The sequence below is a fragment of the Carcharhinus amblyrhynchos genome, chromosome 17, assembly GCF_965287045.1.
Source record: "Carcharhinus amblyrhynchos chromosome 17, sCarAmb.v2.hapA, whole genome shotgun sequence".
Classification (NCBI taxonomy): domain Eukaryota; kingdom Metazoa; phylum Chordata; class Chondrichthyes; order Carcharhiniformes; family Carcharhinidae; genus Carcharhinus; species Carcharhinus amblyrhynchos.
Window position 1 is genome coordinate 22200423 of NC_137340.1, and position 23459 is coordinate 22223881.

General features: G+C 42.0%; 1 protein-coding gene and 1 pseudogene across 2 annotated transcripts in view; both read right to left on the reverse strand.

The window, feature by feature from the left end:
• tcerg1l (transcription elongation regulator 1 like) overlaps window positions 1–23459 on the reverse strand; it is a 636404-nt gene that overhangs the window by 297862 nt on the left and 315083 nt on the right. The window lies entirely within an intron of this gene.
• Window positions 9482–9607, reverse strand: LOC145354616 (small nucleolar RNA U3; annotated as a pseudogene).

Below are 23459 nucleotides of genomic sequence, written 5' to 3' on the forward strand. Positions count from 1 at the left end.
TCCATTTCTTTCTGTGCCCCATAAATAGACAAAGCAAGATTTACTTTAAGTATCAGCATCGAGCATTCGTTGATATAAAAGCTCTAATTTCAGCTGAGTTTTAAATGCAATGCTAAGCAAAAATGGGAGGAGATTGTACTATTGGAAAAACAGTTGAAAGATCACCCTCGTCCCCACCAGAACTCAAGCACACTGCTTGAGAATGAAACAAGTCAATACAGCTATCTAATTGTTTAAAATCACTCTTGACCTTATGAACACACAATGGAAATTATTCTGAACAAATTACTGCAGTTCTATTTAAATAATAGAGTTCTTCTATTTTAATTTAAACAGAGATTCTTAATAGCTAAAACCAAGGCAACCTTACTTTAGGTTCTGTTCATACATTATGGAAGCCGTGCACCATTTTAGTAAATTTTACCAGAGTTGGACTTATGAAACATTAATGATTTTGTGCATGAGAATTTCTCACAATACCTACTTTGCAAGGTCTAATACTTCTGAAGGTTTAGTAGTGATCATTTTTTTTGTGTCTTCAGAACATTAAGGTATTTCATCATTTATCAAAGAGCTGCGTAATACATGTGACCTGAATGCAAAAGATCCAGATGTCTTACTAATAAAGTATCTCCTTCAGATTTATTACCTTGAATTTAAATCATCATTACGTGAACTGTAAAACAGTTAATAAATAATGTAACACATTGGGCCAGTTGCTTATTTTCTAAAAAACAGAAACCTAATTGAAGGGCCAAGGCCCCTAGTTCAGGAAATAGTCAAGTTTGAAAGCAGTCTGAAAGTGAAACTGTTGGAAAAGTGAAGAAAAAGACTTGCTTACACATCCTCAGAATATCTCAAAGTGCCAATGAATGAAATTGTTACTGCTGCTTCGTAGACAAATGCAGCAGCTAATTTGAACACTGCTAAGTTCCACAAACAGCGCTGAGATTAATTACTAGTTTTGAGTAATGTTGGTGGCAGGATATATATTGGTCAGATGGCAGGACAACCTTTTTTATTCATTGCTACAAAAGATATCTTGAATAGGATGTGAGCTTTACTGGCTAGGCCAGCATTTATTGTCCATCCTTAACTGCCTTGGAGAAGGTGAGCTGCCTTCTTGGACTGCTGCAGTCCACATTGAAAGGAAACAGATAGTTATAAATAATCTATATTTACTGGTATTAGAAATAGGGTGTAGCTTTAACTAAATTTAATATTGTGTTTCTGTATCTGAAAGGCTTAATGACTTTAGTTTGGTTCAGTTGCCTGTACGGTAATAAGAATTCACAACATGAAAACAAACAGGACTTAAACATTTACCAGGCTATTGCTTAGGGGGCCACCCTAAGATGCAAATAATTTTTGAGTTAGTTTTATGTTTGACCCAGTAAAAGCTGGACAGGACAAGGGAGTTACAGGGAGCAGACTTCCCAAAAGAACCTAGATTTGGATCCTTGGTGATGGCATCTGAGAGAAAGCCTTTGTGGGAGAAGATTTCAAAGTGTGTTCTTTGAGAGTGGAGTTTGGAAACACACATGATCAAGTCAGAGATCCAGTGAGATTAGTTGGCTCATGGTGTGATAAGCATCTGCGAAGGAATTTGATGAAAAATCCACAGAAGTTGCAATGGGTGACATCTGTCACTTGGTTTCAAGTTTGGTGTTCCTGATCACAGTTAGCCTATTCGTTTACATCGACTGTACTTACTGAAAACTTTTGAGCTTAAGCTACCTTTTGTAAGGTGTGTTATCTTACAAATCTGTGTACATGTGTAAAGGTATAGGTGGGGTGAATGGATATTGTATTATAGGTGTTTTTTCACATTTAATAAATGTTTTATTCTTTTGTTAAAAGCTAATTGTCAGGCCTGTGTCTCTGTTCACCCATTCTGCAAATATAAAATAAAAATTACGATCTACTGAGCTAAGGTTCCACTCTGGGACCTAACTGTCCAATAGTAAGTTCAGCTGGGATTATAACAATGTGGTGTATGCACACCCACAGCGCTGTTAACAAGGAAGTTCCAGGATTTTGATCCTGTGACAGTGAAGGAGACTAACCTTATTTTACTTTGAATATTGTGGGTAGTTTACATCCACATGAGAATGCAGGCAGAGCCTTCACCCAATGTTGCATCAAAAATATGGTAGCTCCAACACACACACTGATGTGCCAGCTTGCAGCAGTGGTTAATAATGCCAAATTTGAGCTTTATAGGTCAGTAAAATTCTTCATTTATGATGTTCTGCATCATTGATTGAGCTTAAAAAGTAAACTGTTTAGAACTCAAGTCTGAAATGTCTACCCACATTTCATGTTAACTGTAAACATTTTTGAAAGACAGTTGGGCCAGGATTTTCCTATCCCAGCTCAAGCAGTGCAGTGGGCAGGGAGACATCAGTGGGAGGCATTTAGCAAGATTCGCAACCAAGCACTTTCCTTTAGCGCAATCAGCTCCACACCGGAAAGCTGATTATCATATGGAAATGTCATTGAAATTGACATTTCCATATGCTTAGCAGGCCTGGGATGGTATTCTCCAGGCCCGCTAGCATCTCCCCCGGCCTGCTGGGAGTGGTTCCCACTAGCTGGGTTTACAACTGTTCCCCACTAATGGGGAACAGACATCCTCATCCCACTAGTGGGGACAGAAGCCATTAAAGCTCCCTCAGGAGATCAGGAGCAAGGGTAGGTCCCTTTGGACAGTTCCAGCCTGGCACTCTGACCTATTTGGGGTCGGGGGGGCGGGTGTGGTAGTCAATTGGAGGAACTGGGCTGGCGGGGGGGAGGAGGGGAGTGGAGATCAGGGCTGGAATGGGAGGGTTCTGGTAGGCCAACAATTAGGAAAGGCCAGTGACTGACAGGCCAGCGAAGAACTGACAGATTCGCACATGCGAAGTGGCCCACTCAGCACTATGCTGCCGGCCTCTCGGATGGGAATAGGCCCTGCCCTCTGCTTTTCAAAATGAATCACGCTGAGGCACACTGTATTGCTCAGAGTTTGGAGATTTGTTCAGGTAAGTACACATAAAAACGGATGGGAAATTCTCCTGTTTTCTCACCTGTTGGGCACTTGGGTTTTGTTTTGGGAGAATCCTGGCCATCATGTTTGACTAGCATGATTGAGTTCTTTGTTGAAATACCAGAAAGGGTGAAGGAGGGCAGTATGATTGATATTGTATATATGGGTTTTCAAGAGACATCTGTTAAAGTAACATATTTTAGACCTGTAAACAAAATTTGAAGCCTATGAGATGAAAGGGGAAGTGGTTATGAAGATACAGGCTGGTGTGCAGCTGGCATCTGTTCCTTGTGCTTCTTTGCACTAATGACTGGTTGATGCTGTTGGGTATGCCATGTACCTTCTGCATGTCAATGTAATATTTCTTCATCTATTCAGTGTGATCTTGCATATCAGAGTGGCACAGTGGCACAATGGTTGACACTGCTGCCTCACAGCGCCAGGGACCCGGGTTCAATTCTGGCCTCGGGTCACTGTCTGTATGGAGTTTGCATGTTCTCCCCATGTCTGCATGGGTTTCCTCTGCATGCTCTGGTTTCCTCCCACGGTCCAAAGATGTGTGGGATAGGTTGATTGGCTACGCTAAATTGCCGCTTAGTGTCAGGGGATTAGCAGGGTAAATATGTGAGGTTATGGGAATAAGTGGAATTGTGGTTGGTGCAGATGTGTTGGGCCAAATGGCCTCCTTCCGCACTGTAGGGATTCTACATGGTTCTTCATCAGGTTTGTCAATTCCTCAGTGAATGAGCTCATGTGTTCAAAGTGCTGGACCATTGTCAAGCGCGTACAATGAATAACCCCTCCATCCATATTGCATGGCTCTGCATTGCCTCAGGTAATGAATCAGGAATGAATACTTTGCGTCGGTATTCACGCAGGAGAGGGGCCTGATGTCTGGTGCTGTGCTTGAGGAGTTTGAGGATCCGTTGAGGGAAATAGTCATCACGAGGGAAGAGGTGTTGGGACTTTTAGACAGTATAAAGACGGATAAATCTCCGGGGCCTGATGGCATCTATCCCAGGCTGTTAAGGGAGGTGAGGGATGAAATTGCTGGGCCTCTGACGCAAATCTTTGTCTCTTCTTTGGACACAGGTGAGGTCCCAGAGGATTGGCGGATTGCAAATGTAGTACCGTTGTTTAAGAAGGGTCAGAGGGATAACCCAGGGAATTATAGGCCGGTGAGCTTGACTTCAGTTATAGGCAAGCTAATGGAGAGGATCCTCAAGGATAGGATGTATGAACATCTGGAGCGCTGCAATCTGATCAGGGATACGCAGCATGGCTTCGTTACAGGGAGGTCGTGCCTTACGAATCTAGTGGAATTTTTTGAAGAGGTGACAAAAACGGTTGACGAAGGACAAGCCGTTGATGTCGTCTATATGGATTTCAGTAAGGCGTTTGACAAGGTCCCTCATGGTAGGCTGATAGAAAAGGTGAAGGCTCATGGGATACAAGGCCAGGTATGTAGATGGGTGGAGAACTGGCTTGGGAGGAGGAGACAGCGAGTAGTAGTGGAAGGCTCCTTTTCCAATTGGAGGTCTGTCACCAGTGGTGTGCCGCAGGGCTCGGTACTAGGACCTCTTCTATTTGTGGTATATATTAATGACTTGGAAGAGGGGGTAGGTGGTGTGATCAGCAAATTTGCTGATGACACTAAGATGGTTGGATTGGCGGGTACTGAGGAGCAGTGCCTGGCAATGCAACAGGACATAGACAGGCTGGTAGATTGGGCAGATAGATGGCAAATGGAATTTAATCCGGAGAAATGCGAGGTGATGCACTTTGGCCGGAATAATGTGGAGGGGAGTTATACGATAAAAGGTAGAACTATCCGGAGTATAGATACGCAGAGAGACCTGGGGGTGCAAGTGCACAAGTCCCTGAAGGTGTCGGCGCAGGTGCAGAATGTGATGAGGAAAGCGTATGGTATGTTAGCCTTCATAGGAAGAGGTATAGAATATAAGAGTAGGAGTCTGATGTTGCAGTTGTATAGAACGTTGGTTAGGCCTCACTTGGAGTACTGCGTCCAGTTCCGTACTACCGGAAGGATGTAGAGATCCTGGAGAGAGTGCAGAGGAGATTTACCAGGATGCTGCCTGGTATGGAAGGGCTGTCTTACGAGGAAAGATTGAATGAACTTGGGCTGTTTTCCCTTGAGAGACGTCGGCTGAGGGGGGATCTAATAGAGGTTTATAAGATTATGAAGGGGATAGATAGAGTAAATGGTGGTAAGCTTTTTCCGCTATTAGAAATGGATAGAACGAGGGGTCACGGGCTTAGGGTGAGGGGGGCTAGGTATAAGACAAATATTAGAGGGCAGTTTTTCACGCAAAGGGTAGTGGGGGTGTGGAATGCACTGCCGAGTAAGGTGGTGGAAGCAGGCACGCTAGGGTTGTTTAAGAGTCACTTAGACAGCCACATGAGCGGGCTACATATAGGGGGATATAGTAGGCCTTACTAAACATTGTAGGCTTGGGAATACGTTTTGCCTCAGGGATGTTAGTCTTTGCCTGTTTAATAATGAATTTTTTTGTCTCCACAGGCATTTAAGTCCAGCAAGGGGCATGCATGCGGCAGGTTGTAGTGGGCTGCTCTTGGACGTTGCTTCGGGAGTTGCCTATTGCTTCATGTCGTTAGTGTACTTAAACTGGACCATCTCAAGGGCAACATGACAGCTCAGAGACTATCTCCGTTACTGTGCGGACACATGGATTTGGGCCTGTGTCTGTGGGAGTTTGCACGTTCTCCCCGTGGTTGCGTGGGTTTCCTCCGGGTGCTCCGGTTTCCTCCCACATCCCCAAAGATGTGCTTTTAGGCTGATTGATTGGGTACTAAATTGTCCCTAAATTGGACCTCCCTGATCCTCGCACATTAGGCGTAGACTAAAATCATGAATAGGTCACTGAGACAGTGGGACGGCGGCGCGGGCTCGTTGGGCCGAAGGGCCTGTTTCCCGTGCTGTGTTGTTCTTTGTTCTTTGTAATTCTAATATGTAGGCATCTCTCAGTGGTTGTTGATGTAGAGCTGCTTGGTTTGTGACATACAAAGGTCCAGTCTCTCCACTCCCTAATCAGGGCTGCACCTGTCCTCGAAGGGAAACTGGTCAACAAAATACGTGGTTTATGAATTTAATACAAACCCAACCATGAGTCTCAATGGCAGTTTTGTTGTGAAGGTAGTGTTCTAAACGGGACTAAACAAACTGTCCAACTGCCTTAGTAATAGGGCTTCTTGTTAGTTGAAGTCACTGTACCAATAAGTTTATAAAGAAATTTCACCCAATCAAACAAGACACAATGACTGATTTAATTGTTACAGTATGATTGGAGACATACTGAAAAAACGCTGTTAACTTTTCTGCTCTTATGAACTGAGGGCAGATTGTATGTTACAATGTTCACGTTGATTAATATTGAGTATTTTGTTAACACGGGTTTTAAAAAGTCCAGTGAAAATTTCATAGTATTACATTTTCACCCTGGTGGAGTTGCAGCGTATAAACTGAGAGATTGTAGGTTTACACAAGGATATAAAACAATGTTGGTGGCACCATTACTGCATATACATAAAAAATATCTGTAATTGATTATGCCCTTGGCCTGCTATATGTTAATGTGATATACACAAAATACGATTGCATTCCAAAATATTGGTTAATTCAGCCCTTTGAAGGTGGAACATCAAATTCAAACCACCATGTAACATGTAACTAAAACGAGGGGGGATGTTAGTGGCATTATTTTATATTATAATTTCACAAACAACCAAATTAAAAAAAGGCACATTGCATATAGATTTCAACTAAACTCTTAACAAAGCATAGCTTTCCAAAGTGTAAGCGAATACAATGCCATCCCAAAATTGCCTTTTCAATCCTACGGGATACGTCACAAACTATGCTCTTCAAAGAAGATGTTCAGAGTTGCTGAGGGATGCAGAGGTCAGAGCCATGGCTGCAGTCATTATACTTAAATCAGTTTTCTTCTCTGTCTCCAACAGTAGATGCCTGTCCTCTGGTTAAATGATCAATGTTTTTTTAATGTGCATTCCCTTGAATTTTTCATATTAAATAATACTTAAGTTGTCTGCATCTCTTTGAATGTTATCAATCTTCTCTATATTGTTCACCTGTGCATGCAGCCTAGCAGCATCTTCTAACCTTTTCACATAGTTCTGGCAGTTCTGCCCAGTGAAGTCTGAAGCAGTGGGCTTTTGGGAACTATCTCCACTGAACCCTAAACAACACCTATTTAGAATCACTTAACAATGAATTATATGTGCATTTGCCACTTTTCTGAAAGGATTTTTTTCATCATTTCCCTTATTATCTAAAAACAGAAACATCAATACAACTGTCTCCAATTATGAAATAAAGAACACAATTTGAAGACAAGCTTATTTGTGCATCCAAAATGCTCAGCGGTTTCTACCTAGCCCCACAAACACTGAGGGTTTTATTTTTCCCTTTTCCCATACTCACCTGAAGATTAAAGGCAGAATTTTATCATATTTTGACTAAGTGCCAATTCAGGGGAGAATATCAGTGTTTAGCCTGCGGGTTCCATTGCTGGCTTTTTCTTCATATTTTTTGACACTTAAGTCGAAAAAAGAGTCCTGGAGGCAGCTGGTGCTACCATGAACCCTGGACATTCTCTCTTCAACCTTCTTCCTTCGGGAAGAAGATACGAAAGTCAGAGTCACGTACCAACTGACTCAAGAACAGCTTCTTCTCTGCTGCTGTCAGCCTTTTGAATGGACCTACTTTGCAGTAAGCTGATCTTTCTCTGCACCCTAGCTATGACTGTAACACTATATTCTGCACTATATTCTCTGTGAATGGTATGCTTTGTCTGTATAGCACGCAAGAACAATACTTTTCACTGTATGTTAACACGTGACAATAATAAATCAGATCAAATCAAAAATCAAAAGGTGTGAGGGGGTGGGGGAGCGGTGGTGGGGGAGTGGGGTGTTGGGTAACATGGGGAATCAGGTTGAGAAGCTCCCTGAAGCATTTCAACCTTCTGGCTGCATCCCTGTGGGCAAGTTGGGAACCGAGTCTGCTTCTCACTGCATCTTGGTAGGCAGCTAACTAGCCCAGTTAGGGCGCCGATTCGGGAACACTTTGTGCCAACACCAGTAGTTTACTGATGCTGGAATACCCTTCCGGCCACATGCTGAGGTAGCTGGTTCAATCAAAGACACCTCCCGGTTTTAGGCTGGAGCCAATGCAGCAAGACAGTCTCTGCTTTAATGGCAGGGCTGTGGGTTGAGAGGAGGCAGTCACAGCCCCGCTCCTTGAAGAGAGATACAGAAGGTATGCCCACCACCATGCAAGCCCTGCTAGCTTCGGGCCTTTTTTATGACTGCAATGCAGGCAGCAGATACTGCTCCCATATACAGATATCCCTGTGTCTGCTGCTTCTGCAGGTGCCAATTCTTCCACTCCTGGAGCAGGAGCTCACCTGCTACCCTTAATAGAACAGCGATTGTTGAGGCAAACAATTAGGAGGTAGTCTCCTGGAATGTTGCACCAGAGGGTCATAACTAAGATAGCCTCAAACTTCCATATGAGCCTAACATTGGGGTCCTAATGCTCACTGGAAAATCCAGCCCAAGAACACCAACAGAACCCCAACAACAAAACCATACCAACAAAACCATGACAGGTTCATGAAAACAGAACTCACAACTCCAGGATCCCTGTCAGTGGAACACTGACAGAAGGCTACCAGCAAAACAATGAAACACCAGCACAAGTTGCAGTATGGTCAAGAGATTTGTGTGGAATCCCCAAGTGACAGGAAGAGTTGGTTTGTTCCCGAGTCTTGCAAAATCCTGAAGCCACCCCAGCCTGGACCAAAACATTTCCTCTCAGTACTGGCATTGTCTTCTATCCAGCACTAACCTTATTTTAACCATTTCCTTAAAATCCCTTGTTACCACAGGTTCCCAGCCCGATATATGCTTTCACCTGCTAGCCCCAGCATCACTTCTACCAGCTTCCAATGAGAGATTGTTTTGGATGATATAAGTGAGGTTTGGAAATTAAAGTAGTCCAGGCCTCAAGTTCACTATGGGAGTTGCCTTCAAACTTGCACCCCCATTTGCTTTGAGCTGAAATAGAGCCCACTGTTTTCTTTATCATAGAATCACAACAGTGTAGAGGAGGCCATTCAGCCCATCGAGTTCACACCAACTCTCTGATAGATTATCTTACCCAGGCCCTTTCCCCTGCCCTGTGCCCATAGCGTCATACATTTACCATGGCTATTCGCCCTAACCTACACATCTTGGTCACTAAGGGGCAATTTAACAAGGCCAATCCATTCTTGTACATCCTTGGACTACGCAAGGAAACTCACATAACCACAAGGAGAATGTGCAAACTCCACACAGTCACCCGAGGCTGGAACCGAACTCAATCCAAGGCGCTGTGATGCAGCAGTGCTAACCACTGTGCCACCATGCCACTTATTGAGCAATTTTAATCCTCCATGTGGTTTGTGAGACCAAACACCCTAGACTCCCATTTCTCTCAAAAAAAACTATAGAAATGACCCCGAAGAGTATAATCTTTCCGTATATCTTTTCATCTAATTCATCTAATTTCTTTAACAAATTTCTCAGGTTTTTTCATTAATGCTGCTACAAATTTAGGGGCAATTTATTTAAGATTTAGTATTTACATACCTGTCAATGCATTCATGGTTCAAACAACAATGGAGTTTATAATTTTGGTGGAAGGCTAAAAAGATTTTTAAAAATTCAGCTCATCAAACTTACCATGTCACTAAATCCCATTTAGGGCAACTTATTTAGAAATTATTCTCCTACTTTAAACTCTTTTTGGATGTTGTTAGTAATTATTGTTGTTAGTAATTATTATTAGGTAGCCAATTTTTTCTACACTTAGTAGGAGTTTATGATCACATTATCTTAACGTCTACTCAAGATTTCTCTAACAAGATAGGAAAACCAGAACAGATATAAAACCAGCTGAGAAGGAAATAATAAAATTGATCAAAGACGCATGGAGGCAGATAGAATTTGCATTTCAATGCAATTTGGCTTTAAGTCAAATTTTTGTTCAGCTGCTTTGTTTCAAACGAAACCAAAAGAGTATTTGTTGTTCATCTGTAATTTTTTTAATGCAGTATTTGTCATTCATCTGTAATTTTTTTAATGCAGTAAATTTGGCAATGTCCCACAAACTGTGAAAGGATAATGAAAACGTTATGTGAGTTGAAGGATAAATGTTGGCTGGGTCATTAGGGAAAACTCACCTGTTCTTCTTTGGATGGATATTTTACGTCTACCAAAAAGGTCAGGGAGGGCTTTGGTTTAAACTTCCCTCTCAGTACAGCACTACAGTGACAGCCCAGATTATGTGCCGTACTCTAGAGTGGGGTTTACATCCACAAAGACCTGGAGCAGAATTCTCTGGCCATTCACGCCAGTGGGACTCTCCTGTCCCACTGCAGTTAACAGAGACTTGGCTGTGCGCCAAATTCTCCATCCTCTCTAGCAATGGCAGCAGGTCATGAATGGCTGGAGAACTCTGGTCCTGATTCAGAGATGAAAATGCTACTAACTGAACCAAGATGAACATGCTGCTATACAAAGTTTGCATGCTCTGATGAAAGGACAGCATTAGTTTTTAAACCATTACAAACTAGCATTAACTTAGACAATTTTAGAAAGAAAGTATAAAATTCGTCACTACTTATAAATTACATCCTTTAGAGTATGTTTCATAGGACAAAGTAATAGAGCTTTTATTTTGCAGTTGGGCTATATCCATCCTGATAATTTTTGGTGATAGCTCTAGGTGACAAAGATTGAGAAGTATGTGAAATTAAAGATTTTTTTTATGGTGTGTGTTCAGGTGGTATTCCTGACATCTTGCAAACATTTCACAAGATCAAGAATCTATCAGATGTACTTCAGATGTTCATACACTTTCTAACTTTGGTCATATTAAAATGCAGCAGCATGTTGTAGGTTTGTATTTGAAATTTGTTTCTTTGCTGAGAATTTGCAGTCCTGTAAAATGTTACCCTTTTATTATGACAAAAATAAGAAAACATAATTTGGTTAGGATCACAGAAGAAATATCATAAGGTGAGCCTCGGTTTCAAAGGAGAAAATAATTAGATTCCATACCAAAGGCCCCTTTCTTGGTTGGTAACAAACAATATGAAAAATGTGGATATTTGAAAGTATAAGCTTATACATTACATAAGAGCATTATACTGTAATTCAGTCCTAAGCTACATGATGGATATTAAGAAAAACAGATGAGCTGAGGTTAATAGAATTTCTGACATTCTATTTGAAGAAAATTCTCCACATAAATTGAAACAAAAAATGCAAAATGAAATGGTGAAAGGTAGGGCCAAAGTATGATTGAAACCAAATATTATTTTCACTGTGCATATGAGCAATAGCAATGTCTAGAGTATGACCTTATAAAGAAAAATAATTAACTGGCAAATCAAAAGTTAAAAGAGTAAACAGAGAGACTATCCAAGAACCAAACAACTGGTTATAGACCATTCAGGCTTCTTTTCCTTATTATATACAACACAAATATGGACAGAGATTCAGCTATAGGAAGAAATTATAAACAACGTAGTCCTGAAGTTCTGCCAATTGAAGCTTCTATGTGATATTCCTGAATGAACATGTGCCAGGGCACTGAACCATCCCTAATCTTTTGCTTTATCTTATTTGAATAATTACTAATTACTTCTGCAGCTTTGCTCTGATCTCGGAAGAAAAGCCAAAGGAGGAAGCAAAATCTCTAGCCAACATGACCAAACTAGTGGTGGAATTTAACAGAGGCCCTGAGAACAGGAAATGTTGTGGGCAAGGTGAGTTAATCAGGAAGGAGCTGGAATGTTGGGGGCAGGGATTGGGGGATGGGGTCTTTGGAATGAGAAATTAAGTCTGCTGTGTGGCAGTGATTGGTTGGGCCTTGTGCCAGGTTCCTACTATGTTACATTTATTTATTATGTTAAAACAGTTTGAAATTAAGTCTTACCTGCAAGGTTAAGTCAGCAGCATGCAGGAACATTGTGGAACCTGGTTCACGTTTGTTCAAAGTTGCCATGCAGCAGTGGGCTTTGTGCAGCTGTGTCTGAAGTAGATGGCATGTGTTGTTGAAATCTGCAGCAAAGAGGAGGGGAGCAGGACAATGGCAGCTTGGATGGCTGGTTCGAAACAGTAAGGATAAGTCAAGGACATGGAGGAGTGGAAGAGGACCCTAATGGAGAATAAATGAGGAGGGGGGGTGGGGCAGATCCTGTATGTGTACAGTGGGGGAAATTTGGGACCTGGGGGGTGGGGGTTAGGTTGGGGCAGACCCCATCCCTATAGCCCTATGTATTTACCCTACTAATCCCCATGACACTAATTTAGCATGGCCAATCAACCTAACCTGCACATCCCTGGACTGTGGGAGGAGACTGAAGCACCTGGAGGAAGCCCACACAGACATAGGAGAATGTGCGAACTCCACAGTGACCTGAAGCTGGAATTGAATCCAGGTCCCTGGTGCTGTGAGGCAGCAGTGCGAACCACTGTTATTTCCCTTTTACATGACAACATAATGGCTTAGGTCAAGTATAATGGGGCAACATCAGAACCCTTCGAGATCAATCGTGGGGTCAAACAGAGTTGTGTCCTGCTGTCACCACTCTTAGCTGCATTCTTCTCTCTGTTGCTGTGATATGCTTTCAATTCAATTACAGAGGATGTTTCAGAACTGATGGAAAATTATTCAGCCTTGCCCGGCTTGGGATCCAAGATAAAAGTTCACCAAGTACTCATCAGTGAGTTGCTTTATGGCAATGCTGTCATATGAACATCCCAGACTGAAGAACATCCTCAGCAGCAAATTGACAGGCTATCTGATGCCTATAAAGGATTTGGTTTGACCATTAGCATCAGGAAGACAAATGACATGGTCAAGGGTCATCAATCATCATTTACAGTATGGTGCAGTATTGTTGATAGCTTGACATATCAAAGCTCCAAGCTTCAGAATCATCAATAACTAATCACTTGATGCTGAAATCTAAACCAGCATTGCAAAAGCTGCAGCAAACTGAGAACAGGGAAATGCAAATCTATCTAGCCTGCATCTTCAGTGCCCTCCTCTACAGTGGTGAAATCTGGGCAATGTATGCTAGGCAGGACAGAAGACAGAGCAGTTTATTTTCTTTGGTTCTCAGACATACCTTTGGCATCTTTTGACAGGACAAGATTATCTTAGGCTCTAGAACATGCTCCCATCAAGAACATAATTTCATTAAGATACACTCATTAATAAGCCAATGACCTCAGTGATGACAATGGCTGTACACCCAAAGACCATCATTATGGTGAACTGGCCATTGGGTCATAACCTGCTGGACACCTACATCTCCAATACAAGAGCAAATATGAAGATGGTGGACATCAATGCAAACAACTGGGATATAATCACCAATGATTATGACTTTAGGATACTCAATGCTTGGAGGGACACTGCTAGAGTTGAGGAGAAATGGAAAGCTCAACTAGCTGAGATCAAGTCCAGAGGAAATAGGATTCTGCACCTTCTCAGCTGCATCTTCATACGGCAGAGACTGGCATGCCAGAGTGGGGCTCCTAAGCCGTACCAGGTAATACTTAACACAGCGATGACCATGACACAAATCATTGACTCACAAGATACAGACATCCAAAGGGGCTAGCATGAACTTTGTGTACATTTATTACTGTCCATGTGACCCTTTAACTAACAAAGTTTGGAGATGACTTTCTATTTAAACATGGAGGAGTCGTCTTCAAGGCACCATCTCCATGGAAATGCAGGTAATACATTATGAACAGACACAGAAGCAAAATAGTCAAAGTACTGAAAAGGTGTGAGGATAGTTCAGCATTTTCACACAACCATCTGAAATTGGACATTATGGTCCAACATGATGATAATATACATACAAGAAGATTGATGTAAAGTGCCTATCACAGAACTGTTAACCTACAGAAGAAAATGACTTCTCAAAATCAACACACCTGCTTAGGTGAGTTCAGCATAAAGAGAAACTGAAAACACAATTAAATTGTGAACATCAAGAACATATTGCTTTAAATTATTGTTGTGAATAGAAGCAGTGAATGATCTGTATTGAATGTGGAAATTAGAATATTCGATAAATACAATTAGGATCATATATTTGTTCTGAAGAAACAATGAAGATTAACAGAAGAGCAGAATAGATTAACCCATGACAGTGCTTAGAATGACTACTAGGTTCATGTGCTTAAGTTTCACACAATCTGACGGAGTTCAAAATGCAAAGAGACCAAGGGTGAATTCGCACTCAAAAGCCTCATAAAAGCCTGTGGAAAATCACTGACAGGGGTGAAAAAGTAGAGAATAAGTTTCTCCAGATTCTGTCTTATCAATGCTTACTGCCCTAGCTCCTCCAATCACAGGCTCCCTCCCTCACAATCTTGCTGCCTCTCCAGAGGCATACTCTATGATTGGAGGTGTAGCAATTGGAGGAGGGAGGCCAGTGATTGGGAAACACCTATTCTGTCCACTCCTGCTGCCACTATTTAGGCCACCTTTGGCTGCTCAATCAGTCATTTCGCAAGAGGGTAATTTTGAAGGGGGAGGGTGAAAAATGGAGAAAATATAAAGAAGTGCCAGTTAATGGCAGGGTTGGGATCTGGAGCCTGATAATAGAGCTGCTGGTTCATGGGAAGTGGCCTGGATCCCCATAAAGGAGATGCCATGTGATAAATAGCTTCAATCTGCATGGAAGAGCTCTGAGGAGTTTTTTTTTTATTTCATTTTATTCATATGTCGAACATGGGCAATGCTGGCTGGCCAGCATTTATTGCTCATCCCTAGTTGTCCTTAAGAAAGTGCTCTTCTTGAATTGCTGCAGTCTGTGTGCTGTGGATTGACCCACAATGCTGTTATGGAGAGAATTCCAGGATTTTGACCCAGTAGGTGGTCTGGAGATGCTGTTGGGAAATTGCGCAAATTTGTGGTCACATGGAATCTGAATGAAACAGAACAAATATCAAAGTTCTTTAATGTGTTTTGCATTAACAGCTTTCATACAAGTGGTTCACTGAAGTGGATCATAATCTTAGTCCCTGGTTGGGACTATTCCAAAGCAGATGTACTACTTGGATTATCAATCTGATTTAAGGTTGAGAAAGATGGACTTCACAGATAACTAAATAGGTCTGAAGAACTGGAATAACTCTCCCTGAAGGACAGGAATCACCAAAGAATATTAACATCCTCCAGAAAGGCTTTATTAACAATGTTTTAGCCAGATTATATCAACTGGATATTATAAGGGTGCAGATCTCTTAACAACTCAACAAAGAATTTATGGAGATGCGTTTAAGAGTTCCATGCAAAAAAACTTTGAGACAATATGTTTTCTAAACAAAAACATTTACTAAAGGACCAAACATTCAATTCACTTAAGGTAATCACAACATTGATAATTCTGGAAAAATGAAGTATAATCTTGTTTCTAATAGAGAATCCAAGTTTTGTTAATGTTGCAGAGATATATTTAAGGCATCCATTAATACTTAAAGTTGTATTTATCTTAAGTTCCTGTGTAGAAGGCTACAGCGTCAAGTGACGTACCTTTATCCCAGTTAAGGGGAGAACTGTTATCACTGCATTACAGTATTTGTACCTTTACCTTGAGAGACACTGGAGTGAAAACATCTAAATGTCCTACTGTCCTACTAAGTAGTTCCAATATTGATATCATAAAAAGAACAGAACTAGCACAAAAGCATTTTGAATATTAGTACTGGACAACAGTTGTTGTTTTTGTCAACATCCTATAATTTAGTCAACATCCTTCAAGCAAGCAGGATACTGAGGGGTGCAAATAGTGGTCACGATTCTCAGCTTCCAGGGTTCAATTGACAAATTACTTCGGGACATCCTTAAGGATACCCATTGTTAGACTATAGTATTTAACAGTTTATCAGTGCTTTGCTGAGGCGATGTGGAGGCCAATTCCTGTTTTTTCAAGACTGTCTTGTGATACAGGTACATCCATAGAATCATAGAATCTTTGCAGAGCAGAAGGAGGCCATTTGGTCCATCAAGCTTACACCAACTACAACCCAACCCAAGCCTTATCCCCATAACACTACGTATTTACTGGGCTAATTCCTCTGACACTAAGGGGCAATTTATTATCAACCAGCTCATTCTTCCAGCAGAGCAGGCAGAGAGGAGAGCAATTCTTGTGAGGAGAGCTGGGAGGTAAAGGTTTTTGATTTTTAACTTACCTTTTTTGGAGTTTTTTTCCGGAGCAGCAGGAAACTGGAAGTAGGCCGTGGAGACACATGGGAAGGTTTTTGTTTTGCCCAATAAGTTTGAACAGTGAGGAAACCCGAGACACTACATGTTCAGTGTTTCCCACCCTCCCTCCTCCTCTAACCTGAAAAAAAGACTCGGTGTGAGAGCAGGTAAGCTTTTCTTTTCTTCTTTTTCTTTTTCTAACTCTTATCTTGTTGGGAGTTTGGGTGGAGAGGATGGCAGTTAGGGCAGTTCAATGCTCCTCTTACAGGATGTGGGAGGTAAGGGTCACCATTAGTGGCCCTGCTGATTTCACCTGTGGGAGGTGCACCCAGCTCCAACTCCTCAAAGACCGCCTTAGGGAATTGGAACTGGAACTGGATGAATTTCGGATCATTTGGAAGGCGGAGGGGGTGATAGATAGCAGTTATTGGGAAGTGGCAACACCTAAAAATGAGGCTAGCTGGGTGACAGTCGGAGAGGAGAGGGGAGGGGAGGAAGCAGTCAGTGCAGGGATCCCCTGTGGTTATTCCCCTCCAAAATACGTGTACTGTTTTGGATATTGTGAGGGAGGATGACCTTCCAGGGCTAAGCCATGGTGACCAAGTCTCTGGTGCCAAGTCGGGCTCTGTGACTCAGAAGGAAAAGGGGGAGATTCAGAGAGTAATAGTAGTGGGGGACTCAATCGTTAGAGGCACAGACAGGTGGTCCTGTGGGCTCGAATGAGACTCCAGGGTGATAGTCTGCCTCCCTGGTGTTAGGGTCCTGGATATCTCTGAGCAGATAGAGAGCATCCTAAAAAGGGAGGGTAATCAGAAAGATGTCATTGTACACATTGGTACAAATGATGTAGGCAGAAAGAGCAGGGAGGTCCTGCGAGAACAATTCAGGGAGTTAGGTAGAAGGCTAAAAAAGAGGACCTCTAGGGTAGCAATCTCTGGATTGCTCCCTGTGCCACATGCTAGTGAGGCTAGGAACAGGGAGATAGTGCAGCTGAACACGTGGCTAAAGAACTGAAGCAGGAGGGAGGGTTTCAGATTTGTGGATAACTGGGAAGAAGTCTTCCAGAGAGGATGGGACCTGTACAAGGACGGGTTACATCTGAACTGGAGGGGCACCAATATCCTGGCTGGGAGTTTGCTAGTATAGTTCGGGTGGGTTTAAACTAACGTGGCAGGGGTGGGAATCAGAACAGGTCAGCAAGCATAGAGACTGGGGCCAAGACAAGGCTACCTAAGAAGAAGAGCAATCCTGGGGAGGATGAACTCAGTGGGCCTGGAGGTCTGGAGTGCATCTGCTTAAATGCAAGGAGCGCAACAGGCAAGACAGAACTTAGAGACTTAACATATGCGTGGAACTTGGATGTGGTTGCAGTGACAGAGACTTGGTTAAAAAGATAGGACTGGCAGCTGAATATTCCGGGGTATAAGTGTTTTAGGCAAGACAGACGAGGGGAGAGATGGGGGATTAGTAATACTGGTTAGGGAGCATATTGCAGTGGTATAGAGGGTGGACAATTTATAACGAGACACTGAGAGTAGAGCTCAGAAACAGGAAGGGCGCAGTCACTTTGCTGGGGGTATACTACAGGCCTCCCAACAGCCCATGGGAAGTTGAAGAATGGATATGTAAGGAGATTCTGGACAGGTGTAGAAAAAATAGGGTTGTTGTAGTGGGAGACTTTAATTTCCCTCATATAGACTGGAAATCCCTTCGGGCTGGGGGTCCGATCGGGGAGGAATTTGTAAAATGTGTCCAGGAAGGTTCTTTGGAACAATATGTTGACAGTCCTACCAGAGAGGGAGTTATACGGGACCAAGTACTGGGAAATGAGTCCAGTCAAATCAAAGTTTCAGTGGGGGTACATGTGGCAAACAGTGATCATGATTCTGTAAACTTTTGGATAGTCATGAAAAAGGATGAGTGTTGTCCTATGGTTAAGGTGCTGAATTGGGAGAAGGCTGACTACAGCCGGATTAGGCAGGATTTGGTGGTTCATTGGGAGAGGCTGTTTGAGGGTAAATCCACATCTGGCATATGCGAGTCTTTTAAGGAGCAGTTGATAGGAGTGCAGGACAGGCATGTCCCTGCAAAAAGGAAGGACAGGAAAGTAGGATTCGAGAGCCGTGGATCACCAGAAAAATTGTGGGTCTAATCAAAAAGCAAAAAGAGGCATGCATAACACCCAGCTAAAAACAGAGGAAGCACTGAAGGAATACAGGGAAAGTAGAAAAGAACTCAGACAGGGAGTTAGAAGGGCAAAAAGGGATTACAAAATGTCTTTGGCAGACATGATTAAGGAGAATCCCAAGTTATGTTATACATACTTTAGGAACAAGAGGGTTGTCAGAAAAAGAGTCAGACCTAGCAAGAACAAAGGAGGGGAATTATGCTTAGAACCCAAGGAAGTAGGTGAGATCCTAAATGAATACTTTGCATCAGTATTCACAAAAGAGAGGGACACGTTGATTGGTAATGTCTCAGAGACCCATTAGAGCAAATCACAATTACAAGGGAGGAAGCTTTAGGTGTTTTAGGAAGCATTAAGATCGACAAATCCCCAGGGCCAGATGGCATCTGCCTAGATTACTGAGAGAGACAAGACATGAAATTGCCGGGCCTCTAACAGAAAACTTTGTTCTTTCATTGGACACAGGTGAGGTCCCAGAGGATTGGAGGATAGCAAATGTGGTATGAGTATTTAAGAAGGGTAGCAAGGATAACCCAGGTAATTATAGGCCAGTGAGCTTGACATCCGTGATAGGGAAATTGTTGGAGAAGATTCTTAGAGATAGGATTGATACTCATTTAGAACAGAATAGTCTCATTAGCAATAGACAACATGGTTTTTACGAGGGAGATCATGCCTCACAAATTTGGTTGAGTTTTTTGAGGAGGTGACAAAAATGATTGACGAGGGAAGGGCCGTGGATGTTGTCTACATGGATTTTAGAAAAGCATTTGATAAGGTCCTTCATGGCAGGCTGGTGCAAAAGGTTAAATTACACAGGATCAAGGGTGAACTAGCTAGATGGATTCAGAACTGGCTTGGCCATAGAAGACAGAGGGTAACAGTGGATGGGTCCTTTTCTGATTGGAGGTCTGTGACTAGTAGTATTCCGCAGGGCTCTGTACTGGGACCTCTGCTGTTTGTGATGTATATAAATGATTTCGAAGATGATGTAGCTGGTCTGATTAATAAGTTTGTGGACAACACAAAGATTGCTGGAGTTGCATACAGCAGGATATAGATAGGCTGGAAAATTGGGTGGAGAAATGGCAGATGGAATTTAATCCACATAAATGCAGAGTGATGCATTTTGGTAGATCTAATGCAGGGGGGAGCTATACAATAAATGGCACAGAGGGACCTGGATGTGGAAGTCCACAGAGCCCTAAAGGTGGCAACACAGGTGGAAAAGGTGGTGAAGGAGGCATCTGGCATGCTTGCCTTTATTGGACAGGTATAGAGTATAACAGTTGGCATATGATGTTACAGTTATAATAGAATGTTGGTTAGGCCACATTTGGAATACTGCATCCACTTCTAGTCACCATACTACCAGAAGGATGTAGAAGCTTTGGAGAGAGTGCAGAAAAGATTTACCAGGATGTTGCCTGGTATGGAGGGTCTTAGCTATAAGGTGAGATTGAGTAAACTAGGGTTGTTCTCCCTGGAAAGGTTGAGGGGCAACCTAATAGAAGTTTATAAAATTATGAACGGCATAGGTAGGGTGAACATGTGGAAGCTTTTTCCCAGGTTGGAAATGACAAACACAAGGGTCACAAGTTCAAGTAAGAGGGGCAAGGTTCAAAACAAATATGTGGGGGATGTATTTTACACAGAGGGTGGTGGGGGCCTGGAATGCACTACCATACAAGGTTGTTGAGGCAGACACGCTAGGATCATTTAAGACTTATCTAGATAGCCACATGAACAGACTGGAAATAGAGGAATTCAAACGGATGGTCTAGTCAGCAATACATGATTGGTGCAGGCTTGGAGGGCCGAAGGCCTGTTCCTGTGCTGTATTGTTCTTTGTTCTAACCTGCACGTCTTTGGAGTGTGGAGGAAACCAGATCACCTGGAGGACAGCCATGTAGACATGGGGAGGGTGTGCAAACTCCACACAGACAGTGACCCGAGGCCAGAATTGAACCTGGGTCACTTGCACTTTTGAGGCAGTAGTGCTAACCACTGTGCCAACATGCGCCTCACACTATATTCTATGCCACAAGATATTATTGCCCTCAAGCACACATTTATATACTTTCAAACTTTTGACCAGCAGATGAACTCTGCTTTTAATTTTTAATGCTCTTTCATAGAAGAATGGCTATTTTTAATTTTTTAACTCTTTATTTGTAGCTGCATTCCTTCATACATAACTCTAAGATATCCAAATGGCTAATAGCTCACATTTGGCCTGGTGTGGCAACTGGCCTGAGTGGTCTCTCGGATGCTGAACACAACTGCAAAAGCTTGCTTGTACTTTCTAAAGCTTGTCCCACAAAAAAAATCTTTGAAATATGAATAATTAAACTTTTGTCAAATGGGAGAAAATTAGCATCGACATGTTCATGTCCAAATGATAGCTTTATGATCTCTTGGAGCTATGTTGTATTTGAGTTCTTATTTTTTCTTATACTCATATTTTTGATTTCATTAAAGATGGATTCCCCTCAACCAGTTCCATTTGAGAGAACATTTAGCTTTAATTTTTAATTGTGATTCTTTGTACCCATATTAATGTTCCTTTGGTCTATCAAATCTGTCTCCTGGATGGACATGCAAGGAGGTGTATTTACCTTTTTATCAAACATCATTGAGATGTGAACTATCTATGAATTAACCCATTTGTGATCTGATGGTTAGCTCTGTGCTACACAGTTGGATGTGTGAAAATCTGTAGTCAGATATGTTCATCGCTTTAAACTCTATTGAGAGGAAATAAACCTGGAATTAGCAAAACATAACCAAAGAATGTTGGAGTATGTTAATGGCTTCCAATCAATTTTTAAAGGGGGCTACAGATGTGAGACTCATTCCCAATAAGTTATCTTTGGTCAAGTAGTTAGGAACTTCAATTTGGGAATGACCTGCAGGAAATGTATTGATAGCAAATTAACAAAAATATTTTATTTACAGATCTCAAGTTGAAAGACTGAACATTATACAAACATATTTGTGCTATTGTAGCTATCTAAAGGAGGAAACCCTTAAAAGTTTAACATAATTGCAGAAGGTAAGTGTGACTGCATCACCAAATAAAGGAGTTAGGAAACGTGACTGCATCACCAAATAAAGGAGTTAGTGAGTGAGAATGAAAATATAGTCCCCAAAAGTCAAAAAGAAGCCCTTGAGAAAATCTCAAAACAGAGCCCTTGAAAAGCAAACATTTTGACGAATGTAAAATGGTTTTTGTGATAACCAAAAAGGCCTAAAGTGCCTCCTACAGTTTACTGGCACTTGGCCAATATGTAGATTGGTAGGCCAAGCTTACTGGCCACCTTCCAGAAATCATGAAGCATCAGGAACCCAATATTGTCTAGAATGTGCAATATGTTGTCACCTTCTGTAGCTGACCTTTCTGTGATGAGCAGTCTGTGAACATCTGGTACATAAATGGCAAAGCAAAAATAATTACAGAGGCTCAATCCTCATTCACAGTCATAAATGCCTGTGGCGGCATCATTGAGATCTCAGCTTTTGTTATAAATTATAATTTCTATTTGTATAAAATGTCAGTTTGTCTGAAAAAGCTCACTGATGGAAATAAAAAATGATTGCAGTTCACTCAAAAAGAAAGCTTATACTTCTGTGCAACCAAGCCCTCTGATCACGTGCACTAATCACGTCGTCCTATCTCGACCAACAGTCTGTAACTCTCTATTCCCAATCTGTTCATGCTGCTCGATTCACACAAAATTTGAAAAGGATACCAAATTTAAGAGTCTTAAATTTGATGAGACTCCACTGCATTTAAAGATGTCTGAATATCTCCAATAGATTTTAGTTGAATCAGCTATTTTAAAGCTTTTTAGTGACATTAAACTTTCAAAACGAACAGCATTTGAAAATAACAATTTTGAGGTATGGTCCTATGCATTTCAGAAATTTAGGCTTCGCTGCGCACAATTTCCTGAACAATTATAGATCATGGGAAGAAATTATCACAGATAATAATTTTTAGAATTTCCTTAGGATCAACACTATGCTGGCCTACTGTTAATATATAATTCTGAGCTAAATGTTTACAAAATGTTAGCTATTCTAATAACTCATTTGAAATTAATGGCTGTTTCTCAAAATACTAATCTGTTAAGAGTGGTGTGCTGATCTTTAATCCAAGGGGTTGAAATAGAAGAATTTGACACAACTGGATAGGGCTTTTACAAGAGCACACCAGGGCTATGTGTAGTTTTGTCTGCATATCTAAGATAGGGTATACTTGCCTTGGAGGGGTTTACAGTGAAGGTTAACTAAAGTGGTTCTTAGGATGGGAGAGTTATTCTATGGTGACAAGCTGAGTAAATTAATAGTATAGAAGAATGGGAGATGATAATTGAAACATTTACCATCTTTTTGAGAAGAAGACACCTCAGGGGAAAACATGTCCAGAGGCATGGCACCTGGCTGGGGGCAGCTGTGTCCTGGGTTCCAGCAGACCTCCGACTGCTTGTTCCCTGGGTCATTCCTGTTTCCAGTTGATATGCATCAGTTGTGTGGTGCTCACTAGATGGTGAATTAGAAGCCTGTCTGCTAAGATTGTCCAACGAGCTGTTTGTGATGCTTTTCCATGTCTTGCTTGGAGATATCCTCTGAGGTGCAGCTGAGGGCTGCACAGGTGGGTGGGGAGGGAGAGAGTGTGGTCAGGTGTTGGGTAGCTATGAGATGGTTGTGAGTGGATTAAAGGTGTCATTCCAGGGTTGAGAGACAGGACGGATGCCAGGGGGAGACAGGTGGTTACTCACCCTTGTAGTACATAGGTCATTCATTATGTTGTGGCATTTGGACCCAATCCTCCTGGTCATGCTGCTGGCACTGTCTATAGCTGCCATCACCTCCCAAGCATGATTGGTGAT